Source organism: Nomascus leucogenys, chromosome 15 (genome assembly GCF_006542625.1).
Source record: "Nomascus leucogenys isolate Asia chromosome 15, Asia_NLE_v1, whole genome shotgun sequence".
In the NCBI taxonomy this organism is placed as follows: domain Eukaryota; kingdom Metazoa; phylum Chordata; class Mammalia; order Primates; family Hylobatidae; genus Nomascus; species Nomascus leucogenys.
Window position 1 is genome coordinate 53313674 of NC_044395.1, and position 22508 is coordinate 53336181.

The 22508-nt window shown below is 42.1% G+C and overlaps 1 pseudogene; it reads right to left on the bottom strand.

Annotated features, from left to right (window-relative positions):
* Positions 1-22508, bottom strand: part of LOC115838555 — a 42943-nt pseudogene that overhangs the window by 20190 nt on the left and 245 nt on the right.

A 22508-nucleotide genomic window follows, 5' to 3' on the forward strand; every position in this document is an offset into this window, starting at 1 on the left:
TAGCAATACATTCCAACATTTTAAATATGCAAACTCTTTGACTCAGCCATTCCATTTCTACGGATTCTTCCTATAGACATTCTTACGTACATGCACTAAGAAATATCTACAAGGATGTGCAGTACAGCTTTGTTTTGTTTATAATAACAAAAAAAATACAAAGTATCCATTAATAGGAGAACCAGTTAAATGAATAATGTTATGCCTATACCCTGTAATACTATTGAGTTACTAAGAATGAAATAGAATTCTATGTACAAACTTGGGAAAATGTCCAAGATATAATGATAAGTGAGAAACTTAAGCTGCAACACAATGGAAAGAAAGTGCACCAATCCATTAACAATATTATCTTCAGGGTAAGGAATTAGAGAATAATTTTATTCTGTACTCTATACATTTTCATACCTTTTTATTTCTAAGGAAGCAATACATTTATAATAAAAAAATGCATTTTCTTAAAAAGTAGAAGCCCACCCTCCACTACACCCCCAGCTTCCCTTTTCGATGCAGTGGAAGATAAGCACTGGGCTGTTCATGGGCTGGAAAAGCTAGAATCTGCTTTTCTCCAGGTGCTCCAAGAGAAAGGCATAGCTCTGATGGCTGCTCCCTCCCAGCTGCCAATCACGCCCTCTCTTCCTCTGATGATTCTACTGTAGGATGGGGGGAGAGCATAGAACAGGATAGGCAGGAGAGGGGCAGGTAGGTGGGAGAGCGCTGACATCAAAAGCTGCCTCTGCCTGTCTTTCCCCTCAAGTCTGCCTTGTCAAGCCCAAAATTAGAAGGGAAAGGAACTGTAGCTAAATCAGCTAACTGAACCAAGAAACAGCCCTCCACCTTCACTTCCAGTGACATCGATCCAGTGATCCTGGACAGGGTCACCCAGCAGTAGAGAGTTCTGCAGACACACAGGCTGACCTGTCCAGGTACTGCCTGTAGGAGGCAGATGGGGACACAGCTACTTGAAAAGGAAAGGACAGAAACAACTGGATGAATTCCATGAATTGGTAAATTGCCTAATCTAATTTTTCTCTTTGGGTAAGGGTCCTTTGTCTCTGCTTCAGATGGTGGAAAGGCGCACCAGAGTGAGGCTGCTGCCAGCTTTCTTCTAATGACATGCCGGGACCCAGGCCTGTTATTACCAATATTCTAGAATCTGAGGAAAGGGCATTATGCCAGATGAGCCTCTCCCTCCCTCCCACTGTGTAAGCTTTAGAATCTGAACTGGACTGAGCGGGCCTGAAGTATACACTTCTGGTAAATAAAAATAATTCTAATATTATATTATTAGCTCTAGTAATGCTATTATTATTAGTTAGGTAATAGCTCAATAAATACCACCTTCTTATTCTGTGTCAAATGCTGTGCCAAGTGCTTTGTATGCATTATCTCACTTTAAAACAATCGTGTGGTAAGTACGATTATTATCCAACTTTTAAAAAATGAGAACACTAATCCTCTATTAAATAACTTTCAAAACATCACTCAACTAGTAAGAAGCAACACTAAGACTGGTTTAGTTCCATTCTTAACCATGAAACTGTGGTGGTTTGTAGAGTAGAATCTTGGCAATCATGAGGAATACACCAAAATGAAACCAAAATACCTACTAAGAAAACAAACTTACCTGCCTCTTAAAATTTTGTAAAACTGCAGGAAAAGATATTTTCAAAAAAATAATAAACCAATTAACATGAGAGGCATTGGGTACATTGGGTAAATACCCAGACAACAGAGTCAGACTATCTAGGTTCAAATCTCAGCTCTCTACCATCTACCAGCTATGTGACCTTAGCAAACTGTTTAAACCTCTGAGCCTCAGTTTCTTCATTTTTAAAATGGGTTGTTTTGGCCGGGTGTGGTGGCTCACACCTGTAATCCCAGCACTTTGGGAGGCTGAGGCAGGCGGATCACTTGAGGTCAGGAGATCGTGACCAGTCTGGCCAATATAGTGAAACCCTATCTGTACTAAAAATACAAAAATTAGCTGGGTGTGGTGGCACACACCTGTATAATCCCAGCTACTCAGAGGCTGAGGCGGAGGTTGCAGTGAGCTGAGATTGCTACACTGCACTCCATCCTGGGTGACAGAGCAAGACTCAGACTCAAAAAAGGTAAGGATTGTTTTGAGGGTTAGAAGAGTTAATATAGTAAGTGTATTTCTTTCCTATTGCTTCTATAACAAATTACCACAAACTTATTGGCTTAAAACAACCCTAATTTATTATCTTACAGTTCTGGAGGTCAGAGGTCCCAAATGGGTCTTACTGGGCTAAAGTCAAGGTCTGTGTTTCTTCTGCAGGTTCTAGGGGAGAATTGATTTCTTTGCCCTTTCCAGTTTTTACAAACCACTTGCAGTCCATCTTCAAAGCAAGGATCTTCACATCACTCTGACCTCTGCTTTCTTTGAACATCCCTTTTTCCGACTCTGACTCTTCTGCATCCCTCTTTCCCTCATAGATATCCTTGGGTCCACATGGATAATTCAAGGTAATCTCCTCATCTCAAGTGTCTTCATTTACTCACATCTGCAAAATCCCTTTTACCATGTAAGGTAACATATTCACAGGTCCCAGGGATTAGGATGTGGATATCTTTGGAGTCATTATTCTACCTGTCACAGTTATATATAGAGATAGAGATATATATAGATATATACATACTAGTAGCAACATTAAAAATTAAAAAAGATTACCCATAACCAAATCAGAACTTTTAGGGAATTCCTGAAAGATAAAAAAAAACAAGTGAGGTCATATTGATGATATAATCATAGCCCAAAATACGATGAGATTATTGGGGATAGCTCCAGAGAAGCACCAAGCTTGGAGTCAAAATATATAAGGGATAGAAAGGACTCTGCTCAATTAAAGCACTTCAATAGCAGTATTTGAGTCTGTGGGTCCTACTGCACCCCCTGCCTCTTCTAAGAGGCAGACAGCAGAGTTTTCCCAGTGAGGGTGAGTTGTGTGGCATGATGGTCTAGACAGATGGGGAGCCCCACACACAGCAGACAAGCTACCAGCACAAGCCTATAAGCAGCACCTCCTGCCTCTCCCCAGGGACAATGGTAGTTAACTGAGTCCATCTGATTCCCTCAGGAACTTGGCTGGAGAGGAAGGAAAGTCAGACATCTGGGAGAGAGAGGACTCAAGAATACCTTGCCGGTTATTCTCTGCTTGCCCTTGGCCCCAGCAGCCCTGATCCATTCTCCATTCTCCTCTCCTCTCCTGTGGGGCTGACCTCTATGAGTGCATTCCCAGGGTCCCTTACCCTCTAGCTTCCAGCCATGGGGCAACTGGCAGGAGGCTGAAGACTGGAGGAGGGAAAGGCCATGGTATTTATTTCTCCACCCGCTCCATCCCACCATGTCTGCCTTCCTCTGTGGCCACAGTTTCTGCCTTCCTCAGTGGCCACAGTTCCTGTCAGGCAGCCTTTAAACAGCTCCAACTTCTAACCAGCCTCCAAGATCACCATCTCCCTAGGCCTCAGAGTGATGATGGCTCCTAGTGTTGTGAGTGTCTCTGCCAACACCTTTGCAAATAGTCCCTGCATTAAAAAGTTGCTTCAAAAATCCCAGCCAAGGAATGCTATCTGTGTCCTGCAGGTCCCTAGAATGATCCAGACTTCCAAGAGAAACTTAGTGGTGCAGCAACACAGTGAGGAGCTACAAGGTCCTACTCCTGCAGCCCTGGATCCTGAACGTCCCTCCTGCCCCAGGGCTCATTCTGCCCAGCTGTGCTGAGGACCCCTCCCTTCTCCTGAGCAGAGGCCTTGACTTTCCCTGATCCCTAAGGCTGGGCTTACACATCTGTTTTGCATACTACTACCTGTCTTTTTAATAAATGTTCCATTCTCTTGTTCGCACACCACCTTCAATGGCCAGGCAGCTGACAGGCAGTTCCCTCACAGCTGCTGGTGGCTAGCAGAGCTGGCACAGCATTTGGGAAAGCCTGCTTTATGGCAGCCACCTTTAGCTTAGCTCTGGGCTCATCAGAAGGAGGAAAGGACCACTCGGAGCCTGGATATGGACTTGGAATTGGGCCCAGAGACTCTACACAGTTGTCAAGGAGACAAAAACAAACAAAGCAGGAGCAATTAGTGCCCTGTTAAAAGGGAGGCTCATCTACACACATTTCCTTCTGATTAAGGTGGTATCCCCTCGGCCGTTTTTCCTGTGATGATTATCTTCCCATCTCATGTCCTTCAGAGGAGACTCACAGCTCAACCTCACAGATTTGTTCACAGCTTCAAAAACCTAGCATATTAACTAAGCTGCTGTGGGAACTAAACTCTTGCAATTCCTTCATGTCCTGATTTCATTAACATTTTTAAACTCACTGCTACTAAATTTTCTTACACCTGTTTGCATATTTTATCTGGGAGACAACCTGCCACAGAGTATTGACCTGTAAAATGAGAACCTAAAGACTAAAAAATAAACCAAGAATCTAGATAAAAGCTAAAAATAACTTCAATCACTCTTTAGAGATGCTGGAGAGGAGAAAGTTTGTGCAGCCATCACAGTTGGATTAACTAACTTCTAAGTCCCCTTCCAGCTCTGAGAATCTTTGAGAGAGTGGCTTTTGCCTAGAAGGTTCAGTATCACGCTGGTAGGCCCAGCCACATCCATTGCCAGGATCTGCATCCCTCGCCAGGATCTGCATCCCTCGTACTCTGGTGATGAGTTGGAGAGCGTTCTTTAGCTCCTATCTGAAGCAACAACCTCACCCAGCCTCTGAGACAGGCATGACAGCTTCTTCCTGACCGTCTCTGCATTGTTCCCTTGGACTGTCAGTGTCCCAAGGATGAGGACTGTGTCTCTGCACCTCTCCTTGCTCAGGCCCTGGACACAGTAGGCTCTCACAGAATGTGCACTGAATGAATGAGTGACACTCCCTATGCCTAAACCCATATCCTTGTAGGCTTCCTAGCAGCCCTAGAAACCATGAGTTGATTTATTTGAGACCCTCTTTGGTGTTCCACACGAAGACTACAATACTAAATATACTACTTTCCAAACTTTTTGTCACCTAGATTATGTCACCTAGATTAGAGAAACTGTGATTCAGTTTCTCTAATCAGAAGCACTAGTCTAGTGCTAGAACTGAGTTGCATGGGGAAAGAGCCATAGCAAGAGGCAACAATTATCTTGTACAGATCAGAGCTAAACTGACTTGGCTGTGGAGCCAAGAACTGGGGCAGCAGCTTCCTAATAGTGCAGCTTCCTGATTTGGGCAGAGGCAGCAACTCTGCAGTGTGATTTGGGGGAGCCATTTCTAGAAGGTCAATTTAGATTGTTTCTTCAACTCTCCCAGCAATTCTGTGAGCTACAAATACTTTTTCATAAACTTCTTTCTGCTTAGCCAGGTAGAACAGATTCTGTCATTTCTAATCGCACTGCCCTGACTGACCCCTTCACACCCTCTCAAACTGTTCCTGGCTTTCTTTCAAAGTTCTTTCCCACACTCAAACTCCCAAAGTCCAGCGCAGCTTAGCTTACCTAAGCTATATTAAGAACTCATTCTGCTCCAGGCACTGGGCTAGATGCTGTAATACATGACATTCTTGATGTGAATGGGTCCCTGCCCTCCTAGAGTTTACAGTCTAATGAAGCAACTAACCATGTAATCAAATAATTTATCAATCAGAGACAGGGAATCCAAGATGGTTTAAATGGAAGACACTGATGTTTCTGCATGTTTTAAATGGGAGATGCTTACGTTTTGGGAAGGCAGCTCATCTCTGGTCCACAAGTGTTCATGAGCACCACTCTCAGCATCTTCTGGAAAGTAAACCAGGGAACAGTAAACATATTATGAGGTGATGGATTTTGAAATCTACCACAAACCAAAAAAAACCAGGCTCATCACAGTCAGGCTGACTTCCACAAGCACAATAAAATACACACATGCTTCACTGACCCTAGCCTGTTCCTTCATAATAAAGGCTTTCTCACTCATTGCTTACAACAATGCATGGGACCCTCAAAACTGTTACCCACATTTTCCTTGGAAGGAAAATGCTGTCTGCCTTGGGGTTCTGAGAAATTTGTAGCATTCTAGCTTTATCTCCCATTAATGGCTCCATTCATCCTGAACTTCAGGCACATCTGACCTTCCCCACCCTGAAAATGCAAACTGCCCTGTCCCCATTCCCATGCCTCACTCTAATCTTCCATACCACTCTCCTGCCTTGTCAAAATCCTACCCACCCTCCATGTCTCCAATAAATGTCACCTGCACCAAAAGCCTTCAACCAATTACTAGAGACAGGGTTAGTTTGTTCTACATCTGTATTATAGACTCTTGACATTTACAAATTTTAACATTCTCTATTTTGACTATTTTCAAGTGATCCTAAAAGTCCAAGACCTAGACTGATTTGGAATTTCATTGAGCACAGAATTTGAATCGCAGCTATTGAGAGGTTGGTGTAGGGAAAATGTCACTGAGCCAAGAGGGTAGTGAGAAGGTTTGGTATAAATGAGGCCCTGGAGGATAAAAAGGACAGAGAATGACAGAGCATCCTATTTCTACCTTCACCTTTAACCCACCCAGATAGAGAAGATGGGATTGGTAAGAGAGTGGGATCTGGTTTTTAAACCACAGCAAAAGGGTCTGGGGGTATCAGAAGGTACAGACCAAGCCCTCTAATAAGGGGAAAAAGGAAGGCTGCCTAGGAGAAATGGTCAAGCACTGACGGAGCAGGACTGAAGTACTGCTGGTTAGGGACCAGGGCTCAGGCGCCAATTGTCAAGTAGGAGCTCAGGGCCATAGGGTACCCAGCAGCCATGCATCCCTATTTCCATACTCCTTTGTTACATCTACTGATTAAGCCTGTCCTATAGAGGATGCCCCAAGTGAACAGGTCCCAAAGGCCTTGGCAGGTGCCCTCTAAATGTGAATGTCTACTGGATTTGGTGAGTGCCTCCCTCGCAACACCCATCATCTGGGGAAGGGGGGGATCCTGCCTCTTCACCCTCTAGACTGGCCAGGGCCTCATCTTGGTGATCCTTGTATCTATATATAAGATCACAGATCAAAGTAGAATAATCATGGTACTTGTCCACTTGACCAGGTTGATTGGGCCAAAAGTGGAATCAAACTCAACTTGGCCTCCAAGTCTTTTCCCTTCAGATATTTGGACTTGGAACTAGGAAACATTTAGTCAGTATCTCTCTGGTACCTGAAGTCAGATGTAACATGTAAGAGCTGTCAGAGCCTATTTTCCTACCATCTGGAAAAAGACAGTCTGCATTCAAATAATATAAATAACACCAATAACAGCTAACGCTTATCAAGCACCTTCTACGTACCAGGGACTGTGCCAAGCCCTTTAAGTGCATTAACTCATTTAGTCCTCACAACAACTCCAGGAGGTAAATGATATGATCATTCTTGTTTATAGATGAGAAAACTGGGGTGCAGCAAGATTAAGTGACTTGCTCAGTGTCACACAGCTAGTAAGTAACAACAACCCTCTGGCTCCAGAGCCCACCGTCTCAACCACTACTCTATAGCTGGCAAAGCTGGCAGGGAGAAGGAAGTACAACTGAGAGATAGCAAGAGGCGTGGTCATGTTCAAGCCCCTGTTCCAGTAGTTCCTGAAGCCAGACTGCATCTGCAACCATGCTGCCATGTATCTATACAGGAGGAAGTTTGTGCAACCAAAATGGGGTTGGTTCACAATGTAAGTTTCTGTCACTAGCAACTAAAAAATTCCTGACAAGATACTATCTCTCTAGCATGTAGCATGCTCTCCACCAACAACCTTCTCACTCTGCATCTTATTCTTCCCATCTCCACTGGGCAGCCAAAATGAGATTCCAATTCCAAATGAAATTGTATGCTTAGGCGTGGGCAAGGACTTCATGTCTAAAACACCAAAAGCAATGGCAACAAAAGCCAAAATTGACAAATGGGATCTAATCAAACTAAAGAGCTTCTGCACAGCAAAAGAAACTACCACCAGAATGAACAGGCAACCTACAGAATGGGAGAAAATTTTTGCAACCTACTCATCTGACAAAGGGCTAATATCCAGAATCTACAATGAACTCAAACAAATTTACAAGAAAAAAACAAACAACCCCATCAAAAAGTGGGTGAAGGATATGAACAGACACGTCTCAAAAGAAGACATTTATGCAGCCAAAAAACACAAGAAAAAATGCTCATCATCACTGGCCATCAGAGAAATGCAAATCAAAACCACAGTGAGATACCATCTCACACCAGTTAGAATGGCCATCATTAAAAAGTCAGGAAACAACAGGTGCTGGAGAGGATGTGGAGAAATAGGAACACTTTTACACTGTTGGTGGGACTGTAAACTAGTTCAACCATTGTGGAAGTCAGTGTGGCGATTCCTCAGGGATCTAGAAACTAGAAATACCATTTGACTCAGCCATCCCATTACTGGGTATACACCCAAAGGACTATAAATCATGCTGCTATAAAGACACATGCACACGTATGTTTATTGCGGCACTATTCACAATAGCAAAGAGTTGGAACCAAACCACATGTCCAGCAACAATAGACTGGATTAAGAAAATGTGGCACATATACACCATGGAATACTATGCAGCCATAAAAAATGATGAGTTCATGTCCTTTGTAGGGACATGGATGAAACTGGAAAACATCATTCTCAGTAAACTATCGCAAGGACAAAAAACCAAACACCGCATGTTCTCACTCATAGGTCTGAATTGAACAATGGGGAACATCACACTCCGGGGACTGTTGTGGGGTGGGGGGAGGGGGGAGGGACAGCATTAGGAGATATACCTAATGCTAAATGACGAGTTAATGGGTGCAGCAAAACAACATGGCACATGGATACATATATAACAAACCTGCACATTGTGCACATGTACCCTAAAACCTAAAGTATAATAATAAAAAAAAAGAAATAAAAAAGAAATTGTATGCTTAAAACCCTTCTATATCTTTCTAAAATCCCAGGAGAAAGTCCAAACTTTTCTTTGTAACATACAAGGCCTTTCAGGATTTTGCTCCTGCTTCATTTCTCATCATTCCCCTGCCCTCACCTCCTTTCCATGACACTCTACACCTAGAGGGAGAAAAAAATAATTTCTGAACTCCACTGGGCTCATCTCCCTGCCACCATTTTGTCTAAGTTCTCTCCAGTGGCTCACAAGTGGCTCTCCTGATTAGCATCTGCCTTGCTATTTCCTACTCCAGAGGCAGAAGCCAAAGACTATAAGGTCAGGACCTCAGCACACCCACATAAAGACTGCTTACCTGGTTGACTCCCAAACATTGTACCCTGTCATTTCTGTCCACTGTGCTTTAATTCCCTGGGACCCTGATGCCTAATTAAATGACATATGAGGAAATGCGCTGCACAGTGCCTAGAACATAGTAGTTGCTCACCATGTGATATTTCGCTTCCTTCCTTCCTCTCTTCCTCTGCTGGTAACCCTATTATCGAAGGATTATTGTCCTCATCCTGCCCTGTAAAAGCATCTCAAGCCAAACTCCCCACATCATCTGCCCTGTGTCATATCTGACAAATACCAACTCCTGTCCAAGTTCAGGGATCTGATAAGAACAACTTTAAGCCCTAAGGTATTAGGTCACGATTGGTGCTACTTTGGGGTCTGGGTCTGTGTCTGCAGGTAGGTGTTCAATGGGTCCGGCCATGCAGAGAGAAGAGGGAAGAGTTTCAGGGGTGCCCACACAGCACCTTTCCCTGACCCTAGATTCACTATAAAAAGAACTAGCTCAAAGCAAGTTGTTCTTGAAGCATCGTTCCATCTTCATAGCAATTCTATTTGTGTCTGCAGAAGAGGGCTGGAGCACCTCATTCTGCTGCAATTGGAACAATTACCCCGTAAATGTGATAATTACTGTTTGATCATTTGGTAGGCAAAGGGAAGACTGGTTCCAAGATTTGCTCCTCCTTGTCGTAAATTTCTATGAAGAATCTGCTTATGTTCCAGGGCCACAGACTTCATATTTCAGAATCAGATGAGAATGTCTTCTAGTTCCTTCCTTTCCAAAAAAATAAAGATTTGGACATTTCTCTTTTGTGCTGGCTGGGCTGCTAAGTTTAAGGGTATTGTCTAAGGCAATTGTCTCAATAATTTAAGCCAGGAGGATTAGGCTCTTTGCGCATGCCTATCAACTCAAGAGCCGGCTGTCTTGTCAAAAACCATGCTGTCATCTTGGCATCGATTTGACCAAGGTGGCAACATAAGTGGTGTCTCTCTCAAGGCCCTAAATACAAAAAAAAGCTATATTCACATTGCATTTTTTACGGCAAGCTGTGTATCCGCTCTACCCATTCTGGACAACAGAATCTTATCTGTAAAATTCAAAGTTTGGAAACTTATAATGCCTGCAAAAAAGTTGAGAATAAACAAGCCCATGCTATGGAATAACCTCCATACATACTACTATGCAAATTTTTTAACCTTAAGTATACATATTAATAAAACCAATTATAACCACCACAGTGGAGTAGGAGGGGATCTTCAGGAATAGTGAAACCCTTGATCCTTAGCTATACCTTCAGGTATGTCTAAAGACACATTTCTGCCACATTCTTGTCCAGAAGGTCTCCATTTGTCATCCTGATTCTGCATTACAATCCTTCTCTAGGCCTCAGAGGGCCCATGTTCTACACATCTGCCTTTAATAGCCACCTCCCAGTTTTGAAAGTTTGAGAATTTTTAGTCTGTCTATTTGTAGCAGTTCCAAGATCATACATTAAGTGTGAATTGGGTCACTACCTCAATATTCTAATGGGTCTAGTGGCTGTTATTCCTAATATACCAATGCAAATAACCATAAAATGTTAAAAGAGGTTCACAATCCTGCTGGCATCTCTGCAGCTGCTCTGGAGTTGAACAATGTTGCATGTGTCTCCTTCTAGAGAGAAGAACACCACTTCCAGATGCAAGTACCACCTTTGGAAGTTTCCTACACTATCCAGAGGTCCTCTACTATAGAGGCTACTTCCAATGTTTCACAGACATTCCTCTCTGCCTATAACAGCTTAGAGTATTGCAGTTTCTCCATTTCAAATTCTCTCATGTCTGGTTCACAGATGTTCTTGTGAAAGATGGAGAGGATACGCTTTGTCATCTCTGGGTCTTCCACCAATGAATGTTCATCTATTTCGCAAAGGATTATCAATCCACTTCCCTCCAAATGGTCTTAGCAGGAATGTATGTGGCTCTGCTATGTAGCCACAGTTTTCAGTCAAAGGTTGGGTGACCAATCTAAGTGGAGCCAATCGAAGTCCCTTCCCTGGCAACTTGAAATTGGAACTAAGTGATGCCAGACTCAGCTGGCTACTCCCTTGAACAGGGGAGATATAAATGCAGACACTGTGGCATACCATTTTCTATCCCATGCACTAGGTATCAGAGAAAACCAATCAATGTAGAGAAATAAGGCAGCAGACATGGAGAGAAGCATGGGTAAGAGATGGAGATAGAAAATTCCCTGGTTCTTAGAAACTTTCCAAGCTCCACTTCCAATCCTTTCTGAGACCTTCATGCACTACTGCCTTTGCAGTTCCTGAACTATCCCTATATAGTTATTATTTTACATTCCCCTTTTAAGATTTCTGCATTTACCAATCAAAGTGATCCTGATAAATGCTATGCTTTTATTGCGAAAAATCCCACAGCAAAAGCTGGCTACTCATTTCTCATAAAAGGTCAACAACATAGCTGACAGCAGCAGCCTAGAAAGTTCTTGAGGAAGACTGCTTGGTGCAGCAGAAAGATGTTCTTTAGGATCAGACATCCAAAGCTTCAAATCCCACCACTAGAAGCTACATGGCACTGAACAAGCTCTCTAACCATTTTCGACTTCAGCTTCTTCTTTTTTTTTTTTTTTTTTTTTTTGAGACAGAGTCTCGCTGTCGCCCAGGCTGGAGTGTAGTGGCACAATCTCAGCTCATTGCAGGCTCTGCCCCCCGGGGTTCACGCCATTCTCCTGCCTCAGCCTCCCGAGTAGCTGGGACTACAGGCGCCCACCACGTCGCCTGGCTAATTTTTTGTATTTTTAGTAGAGATAGGGTTTCACTGTGTTAGCCAGGATGGTCTCGATCTCCTGACCTCGTGATCCGCCCGCCTCGGCCTCCCAAAGTGCTGGGATTACAGGCGTGAGCCACCGCACCCGGCCAACTTCAGCATCTTTATCTGTAAGAGGGGTATAATAATTACCATTAGGCAGTGTTGTTCTGGGGACTAAAGCTCATGTCCAAAGAGTGCTTAGCACTCTCCTTGGCACATAGGATGGATGTGATAAAAAAGAACTACTATTTCTTTAAACGCCTATTTTAGGGTTTGCCTCAGGGAAACTGTAACTGTAATGGGTAACCCTGGTTTAAAGTTTCCCAAATAAAGCCAGATGTCAAAATTATATAGCTCAGAAAAGGCTGGCTTTCTTCATGATCAACATGTACATCTACATCCAGTAAGATCAAACAAACAGAAGTGGGCCTTTTAAATGTAGAATTACCACATGACCCTGCAATTTCACTCCTACACAGATACTCAAAGAACTGAAAAAAGATATTCAGACAAGTACATGTATGCACATGCTCATAGCAGCATCATTCATAATAGCCATAAAGTAAAAAGACCCCAAATGTCTATCAATCAATGGATGGATAAACAAATCATGGTACTGATTATGTGCAATAGAATACTGGCCATGAAAAGGAATTAAGTACTGATGCATGTTGCAACACAATGAACTTCCAAGATATTTTGCTAAATGAAAAAAGCCATACACAAAAGGTCACATGTATGATTCAATTTACATGATATATCCAGAAGAGATGAATCTATAGAGACAGAACGCAGATCGGTATTAGTCAGGGGCTGAGAGGAGTGGGGAAGGGGAAAAACCTGTTAAATAGGTCAGGAATTTTACTTTGGAGGGATGGAAATATTTTGGAACTGGATAGAGGTGGAAGTTGCACAACATTGTAAGTGTACGAAATGCTACTGAGTTGTTCAGGTTTAAGTGGTTAATTTTATGTTATGTGAGTTTCTCCTCAACGAATTTTTTTAAAGAAATGACCTAAATTACACAAACAGCCAACAATAAAAGAAAGACCTTCTTGATGATAAGAGCTGAAAACAGGGTAAGGCTGGCAGGAGTAAAATCAATGAATGGCCCCCAAATTCTCCCCACAGTAGTATAGACCAGTTCTTAAGAGATAGCTTTGTGGAGTCAAGGGCTCTTCCCCAGAGCCTAAGGTAGTAGCAGGAAAAGGCCTGAGGTAGGAGTCAGGAGCTGTGACTGTGTCACTAGATAATCAGCACCTCTCCCCTGAGCCTCAAGCTCCCTCAGTTGCAAACCCAGAAAACTACCTCCCGTGGCTATTGTGAGGCTCAAAGTAAACAGTGAATATGAAGGTTTTCATTACCCATTATAAAAATGCAAAGTTTTCCATGTGGTTCAGGGTTGAAATTCCAGCTTGTTGTATGTCCCTGGACAAGCTACTTAACCCCTCTAAGTCTTGTTTTTGTCTCTACCTACCTTACATGATTGTTGGAGAATTAGAAATAATATACGCAAAGTGCCTGGCACCCAGTACACCCTCAGTAAGTTGAAGCTATTGTTAAATGGGTGGGAACAATTTCAGCAAGGAAGGGAAGGAATAAGAGAAAATGAGCAAAATGGGTGTTGGGATGAAGGTGGGAGTCCGTAGAAATGTCGTGGCCAGTGCAGGATTATGGCAGCCTAAGGGGAATATATAATCTAGAAATGGCATATGTGATGCCCCCTTTCTCTCCTGCATTCATAGCAGATATTACCAATCAATCATGTATTCTTTACTGCTGCACCAAGATGTGGCCTCACAACACTCATCACTTTGTTCTAAGCAGCCATGGTCAATTGAAGGGTGTTGGCATGAAGATGAAACCCATTTGTCACTCCTGTACTAACAGTTTCTTGGAGGATGAGGGATGATGTGTCCCTAAGAGTACACATAATTTCACAATTTGTGCCATGTACCCAGTTAAAATAAATTGGTGGAAGGAACAGGGGTGACTTATCTGTGCAGTGTGCAGCACAATCGATTATGAGTTCTACCACGTACTTGCTCTGTAACCTGGGACAAGTCACTTCAGCCTTCTGAACCTCAGTTTTCCCATCTATGAAACAGGAGCAATGGTACCCAGCTCATGGAGTTGCCAAGGAGCTCAAATGAGCTCATGTGTGTAAGACAGGAGATAAGGCAACACCTACATATGAAGAATTTTTGAGGAAGAATGCCCCACCTTGTTGTTGGAGACAGGAAGGATACAGACCACACTGAGAGTTTAGTGAGATTTTTCAGCTCTGCTATACCCCAGTGCAGAAAATGAACTCCAAAGTTAAGACCCCAAAATCCTATTTCCCTGGTCTTTCCCAGTGAGGTCTGAGGCAGCCAAGTCATACAATGAGGAGGACTTCTCCAATCAGGTACCTTGAGGCTGGAGCTGTAGGCTCTGCCAGGCCAGGGGTCTTCTCTGAGCACGAAAGGGGCAGATGTCTAGGGTTTTCCAGATCAGTACCTAGGACAGGGAACCTAGGTGAAATACACAGCCTTGATGGCTAAAGGACTCAGCAAAGGGCAGGCAAACACCCTTTTGTTTTTTTTCCTTTTCATCTTTTTTTGTTTTCGTTTTTGAGACAGGGTCTCTGTTGCCCAGGCTGGAATGCAGTGGTGCAATCAGGGCTTACCGTAGCCTTGACCTCCTGGACTCAAGAGATCTTCCCACCTCAGCCCCTTGTGTAACTGAGACTACAGGCATGTGTCCCATTGCCCAGCTAATTTTTTTTAATTTTTATAGAGACAGGAGCTCGCTATGTTGCCCAGGCTGGTCTCAAATTCCTGGGTTCCATTGATCCTCTCACCTCAGCCTCCCAAACTGCTGCGATTACAGGGTGAACCACCATGCCTGGCCACCTTTCTTTTCCAAGCTACTCCCTAGCCTAATGCCCTTCAGTGATTCCTCTTACTCATGGATAAAGTAAAAAAGACCTTGAAGGCCAGCCTCACCTTTTCCAACCTCACCTTCTGAATTTCTCTACCCTTAACCCATTGCTCCAGCCATTCTCTCCATTCCCAAATGAACCAGCCTCTCTCACACACACTTCCCGGCTTTTGCAAGTGCTGTTGCCTTTTCCACACAACATACTCCACACCACCATTCACCAAATCCATTTAACCAAACTGTCTTTCACACAGCCTTTCAAACTAATGCCTTTCCACGGATCCCTGCTTAGGGTAGTATAAGCCTCTCTTATGCATTCCCTTGGCAGCCTATACTACCCTTCATCATAATATTTATTACAATAGACTGTTGACAATCTGAGAGCAGGACTCTGTTTTATGTTTATATCTTCATGGCTTAGCACAGTGCCTGGCACGATAAATAGTGTTCAACAGTCATTCAAAGAAAAAATGAGTAATCAATGAGAGACACCAGGTTATGACTTAACATTGCAAAGTATATAATGTTTTGACGGCTCTTTCTTCTTCTTTTCTACCATTCTTTTAATCATTCTTTTCTTTGATTTATTTTAATGGGCAAACTCGGAATCGGGTGTCATTGCCAGCCTCCCTGTATAATTAGGAAAAAAAAAATTTCCCCAGATTTTCAGGGAATAGGGGCTGATAGTCACTTTCAAGCCATGCAAAATGTGAAATTAACATAAAGCTACACAAAGCTTTTGTGACAATGGGCCCTCTGACTCAGCTTCAGAGATGAGAGCAAAGAAGCATTGTCCTTTGTTCTTTTCACATACTCCCCCTAGTGGCAAGAGCTCCAAGTAAGCTAAGGAAGAAAATGAAACCCATTTGGTCCAGAGCTCTCTCTTTCTCAATGCCTCATTCACAGGCTTTAAAACACATCGAGATTCCTTCACATCACCTATTCCAAGAGAAAATGACTGACAAACGTGAGTGGTCCAGGCTGCATTCTCTCTCCATGAAGTCACCAGAGCTACAGTCATAGTCCTGGGTGATCTCTGGTCATCTTATACAATTTTGCCCAAGCTGGGACCCCAGACCTCTAAACATCAGAGGAAAGAGTACTGGAGCAATGGGGTCCTCAAGAGGATTTGCACATATTAAAATGCCTCAAAAAACTGTATCATCGCTGGAGATAAAATTGGAAACCACCGAAGAAATTGGCAAGTATCTTCGCCTTTCCCTGTAAATTTATCAGCTTACTGTTAAATCAGCACTGCTTATCTCCCACTCACCAAAAGTAGCTTATCTTGAATTAATGGAAAATTGGAAAATAAGTAGTGGCTTCATACATGTTGTTGGTAAAGAGTGTAAGCTGTGTTTAAATGGGAGCTTATAAAGGTAAAAAATCATAAAAGTGGTTATTTGCAATGAAAAACACCAGGACCCACTTCCCTGCTACCCTGTTGGCCTTTTGAGGTTTAGATAAACTAGGCTGCTTTCAGCAGGGGAGCGTTTCTCATGTCCAGGCCATCTCATCAGACATTGGAAGAGGAAAGGATTTATTTGCCTACAGTAGCGAATGGCAAATAGTTATTTTCTAGAAAGAAACTCGAACTGATTTTTATCTATTTTAGCTCAAAAAATTTCAAAATCTCCTGCAAGTTCACTGCATGAAATTCAATTTCCTTCGTCTTTTTTATTCTACCTTTTTCATTTTATTCACCCAATTCCACCCAATCTTCATGTAATTCCTATGCCCCAGTCTACGAAGTTTCCTCACCAAACTATGACCACATTTTGAACATTCACTCATTCATTCAACACACACTTACCAAAAGCTTGTTATGGCCCAGGCATGGTAAGCACTGGAGACACCATGACAGATATGGTCTCTACCATAATGGAGAAAACAAATATTAAGTGCAGAGACATGGGAAGGCTGGGTTGCTGTATGAGTCCATAACAAAAGTACCAAATCTGCATGTTGTCTGAGTGGGAATGACTTCTTAAAGAGTTACTCTGAAGAGTCACCATTTAAACTGGGATCTGAAAGATATAAAGGAATTGGCCAGATAAAGAGGAGAAAGAGCTCCAAGTTGAGCAGTGATGCCTTACCATATGCAAAGTCCCTGAGTAGGAAGGAGCAAAGAGATGAGTAAATTGTACTTGCTCACTCCATTCCTCTCTCCTGGACCTCTTTTCTTACAACCTCTGCTAACTAAAACCCTTAAGGTTCAAATCCTATGTCTTCTTGATAACCATTACCAAAAAGCATTTAACCTTCAACTGAATTATAGGATTTATTATTTTCTTAACATTTACATGACACTAATCTATTAAAGCTCTGTGTTGAAGGCTATTAAAATGCTTGTTCTATTCTCTCAGTTATTAATATATTACAAATTACTGGAGAGCAGAAATCTTTGCAATCCTTGTGTATCCTAGCAGAAATCCTTGCACATAGTAAGAACTTGAATAGTTGTTGGATTGAACTGGTTTTCTTTACATTCCTCACATCTAATCTTAAACCTAGCTGGCACTCAGATATTTCTGTAAGTAAAACTGGAAAAATGAAAAATGTTTAAAAGTCCAGAGAAGAATAATATTGTGAACGGTCCGAGATCTTACCCTATTGGCAGGCTATCAAGTTAGCCTGTCATGGTTGCATGGATGCTGGTAGAAGACATGACACTCCTTGCTAGAAACAAAGAACCCAATTACTGATGGTGCAGCGAGCAGCACGAGTATCAGCATATTTCTGTCAGCTCCCCTTGGCCCCAAGTTCCATGGGGATGATGCAGCTGGGGCTAATGTAGATGCCTGAGCATGTGCAGTACATTGCATTACAGAGAGGAACCCTGAGCTATGAGAACACAAATCTTTTACAATAGGCAGTAAGCATGAGGCCTTTTGCTCCAGAGAAAGATGCTATATTTCCTAAGGTTGTTCATTATACAAAACTGCCACAACAAAAGGCAGAGAAGACCTCCATTTGCAAAACATACAGAAACATGGGAGATCCATGGAAATTATTTCCTAACACTGAGTAAGCAGGTATTATTATTGTTTATTGGGTGCTTGTATGTGCCAGGTCCAGTGCTAAGTATTTTAGATGCATCATCTTCTCTATTCCTCTCAACAAACATATGAGAAAACATTAACAAATTTATGGAAAAATATTTTTATAAATTAAGATGTTTAGCAAACAAACAATAGCAACAAAGGAGGATCTGAAAATACACAGGAGCATTAGGAGGTCTCAGAGAGGAGCTGTATCTATTAGCTGAATACTGTCCGGACTTACTTCATCTGCTATTACTGCTTTTCCTTCCTATACTTCTCTGGCCTGCATGGGAGATTATGGATGCCCCAAGCTCCTGCACTCACTTGATACAGTTCCAGGCAGCCTCAGAGAATGATTAAGAATCCCTGGATCTAATTGCCAGTTCCAACAAAGAGAACATGATTGGCCCAACTTTGATAATCAACACCGTATATGTGTGTTACAGAGAGAGCTTTATGGTAATATAAATAATAGTAACATGAATTAATATATAAAGAGATCCACTTTTTTCATAATAATTCCTTAAGGTAAGTAAAATATTGTGATAACACTTACTGGTCTGTATCTTCCACTAGTCTGTGAGCTCCTCCCGAGCAGGGAGCCTATCATTTAACAGAATTATAATCATGTATATAATTATAATTATAATACATGTATAAGGATTTTCGTGTCTCTAAGATTATTTTTAAAAATACTAAATTCTTGTATAATATTCCAAATTGGGACACTTCTGCAAGTTATTTAATCACTTTTGAATATTTAGACTATTTTTAATTTTTCACTACTATAAATAACATTGCAATAGTCATCCTTTTCAAAAATCTTAGCTACAGATGTGATTATTTACTTTGGATAGCTTCTTAGAAGTGAAACTCTAGGCCAGGTGCAGTGGCTCACATCTGCCTGTAATCCCAGCACTCTGAGAGACTGAGATGGGTGGATCACCTGAGGTCAAGAGTTCAAGACCAGCCTGGCCAACATGGCAAAACCCCACCTCTACTAAAAATACAAAAATTAGCCGGGTGTGGCAGCGCACGCCTGTAATCCCAGCTACTTGGGAGGCTGAGGCAGGAGAATTGCTTGAACCCGGGAGGCTGAGGTTGCAGTGAGCCAAGATCACACCGTTGCACTCCAGCCTGGGTGATAGAGCAAGACTCTGTCTCAAAAAAAAAAAAAGAAGAAGTGAAACTCTGGCTATTCACTTTTTGGAGTTTCATAAATATATTACTAAATTACTACAGGCTAAAACTGGAAACACATTCCCCTTGAGAACTGGAACAAGAAAAGGATGCCCATTCTCACCACCCTTATTCAACATAGTACTGGAAGTCCCAGCCAGGGCAATCAGGCAAGAGAAAGAAATAAAGATATTCAAATAGGAAGAGAGGAAGGTAAACTATCTCTCTTTGCCAACGATATGATTCTATACCTAGAAAACCCTAAAGATTCTCCCAAAGGCCCCTGGAACTGATAAACAAATTCAGTAAAGTTTCAGGATACACAATCAATGTACAAAAAGTCAGTAGCATTTTTATACACCAATAATGTTCTAGCTGAGAATCAAATCAAGAACACAATCCCATTTACAATAGGCACAAAGAAAATGGAATACTCAGGATCATCTCACCAGGGAGGTGAAAGATCTCTGCAAGGAGAACTACAAAACACTACTGAAAGAAAGCAGAGACAACACAAATAAATGGAGAAATATTCCACACTCATGGGTTGGAAGAATCAATATAGTTAAAATGGCCATACTATCCAAAGCAATTTACAGATTTAACGCTATCCTTATCAAAATACCAACATCATTTTTCACAGAACTAGAAAAACCTCTTCTAAAATTAATTTGGAACCAAAAAAGAGCCTGAATAGTCAAAGCAATCTTAAGCAAAAAGAACAAAGCAAGACTTCAAACAATACTATAAGGCTAAAGTAATCAAAATAGCATGATAGTGTTACAAAAACAGACACATAGACCAGTAAAACAGAACAGAGAACCCAGAAATAAAGCCACACACCTAAAACCATCTGGTCTTCGACCAAATCAACAAAAATAAGCAACACGGATAGCATTCCCTATTCAATAAATGGTGGTGGGATAACTGGCTAGCCATATGCAGAAGAATGAAACTGGACCCCCCTTACCTCTCACCATATACAAAAATTAACTCAAGCTGGATTAAAGATTTAAAAGTAAGACCTCAAACTATAAAAATCCTAGAAAAAAAACTAGGAAATACCCTTCTTGACACAGGCTCTGGAGAAGAATTTATAGCTAAGTCCCCAACAACAATTACAACAAAAATAAAAACTGACAAGTGGGACCTAATTAAAGAGCTTCTGCACAGCAAAAGAAATTACCAACAGAGTAAACAGATAGCCTAAGAATGGGAGGGAGAAAATATTTGCAAACTATGCATGTGACAAAGGTCTAACATCCAGGATCTACAAGGAATTTAAACAAACCAAGAAGTATAAAACAATCCAATTTAAAAAAGGAGCAAAGGACATGAATACACACTTCTCAAAAGAAGATATACAAATAGCCAACAAACGTGAAAAAATCCTCAACACCACTAATCATTAGCGAAATGCAAATCAAAACTACAATGAGATGCCATCTCACACCCATCAGAATGGCAATTATTAAGAAAAAAAATCCACACATTGGTTAGGCTGTGAAGAAAAGGGAACGCTTAAACTCTGTTGATGGGAATGCAAACTAGTTCAGCCAGCCACTATGGAAAGCAGTTTGGAGATTTCTCAAAGAACTTAAAATACAACTACCATTCAACCCAGCAATCCCACTACTGGATATATACCCAAAGGAAAATAACTCATTCCATCAAAAAGACACAGAGCTGGGCACTGCAGCTCATGCCTGTAATCCCAGCACTTGGGAGGCCTAGGCGGGTGGATAGTTTGAGCCCAGGAGATCTGGACCAGCCTGGGCAACATGGCAAGACCCCATCTCTACAAAACATGCAAAAATTAGCCAGTTGTGGTAGTGCACACCTGTAGTCACAGCGACTTGGAAGGCTGAGGCAGGAGGATCAGTTAAGCCCAGGAAGTTGAGGCTGCAGTGAGCCATGCACGACTGCACTCCAGCCTGGGCGACACAGCGAAACCCTGTCTTAAGACCAAAAAAAAAATAAGACACATGCAACCGTACGTTCATTGCAGTGCCATTCACGATAGCAAGGACATGAAATCAACCTAAGTGCCCATCAACAGTGGACTGGATAAAGAAAATGTGGTACATATACACCATGGAATATAATGCAGCCATAAAAATAAGGAAATTATACTCTTTGTGGCAACATGGATGGAGCTGGAGCCATTATCCTATGCAACCTAATGCCAATAACAGAAAACCAAATACACATATTCTCACTTATAAGTAGGAGCTAAACATTGAATATATGATGGTAAACATGGAAACAATAGGCACTGAGGATCACTAGATGAGGAAAGGGGGAGAGGGACAGAAGGGCATGGGTTGAAAAAGCACCTGTTGAGTACTATGCTTACATCCTGTTGGGATCATTGGGACCCCTAACCTCGATATACCCTAAGGTTTTGCTTTTTGTTTTTTGAAACTGGTGAGATCAAACTTTTTTACCAATTTTTTTTTTTTTTTTAGATGGAGTCTCACTCTGTCGCCCAGGCTGGAGTGCAATGGTGTGATCTCGACTCACTGCAACCTCCGCCTCCAGGGTTCAAGCGATTCTCCTGCCTTAGCTTCCTGAGTAGCTGGGATTACAGGCATGTGCCACCACGCCCGGCTAATTTTGTATTTTTAATATAGACAGGGTTTCTCCATGTTGGTCAGGTTGGTCTCCAACTCCCGACCTCAGGTGATCTGCCCGCCTCGGCCTCCCAAAGTGCTGGAATTACAGGCATGAGCCACCACGCCCAGCCATCCCAATGTTTTAAATAGCAATTTATATTTCCCCTTCATGAATTGTCTGTTAAAGCACTTGTCGGCGAGAATCAAGTTTTGTTCTTCTTTCAATGTGCTTCGGGCCTTAGAAATGGTGTTTGTTACTTAGTTGACTCTCACAAAGCTTTGAATAAATATAGATAGAAACCTAGCCGTAATTGTTTAGAATCTTGCGAGAGTAAGCCACTAACACCGCACAACTGTGTGCCATTTTAGAACTTACAGAGAATATTCATGAGTATTAGTACATTTTAACACAACTACTGTGCATTGTTGTTTTCAGCATTTTACTATGCGGAGCAGTCTTGAGTAACTGAGGTCTGAGAAGGATAAATGGTGAAAATTCAAGGAATTTCTCCTAGAAACGGAGGAATTCAGCTTCCCTAAAAAAAGGACATACCGACTAAAATAGCTGGTCCTCCCGTGCACCAGAGGGCGAAGCAGCAGGATGTGACGCCGCACGATAAGTGAGCGGCTCGCTGGACTACACTTCCCAGAAGGTTTCGTTGGCTCCCCCGCACTACGCAATCACCC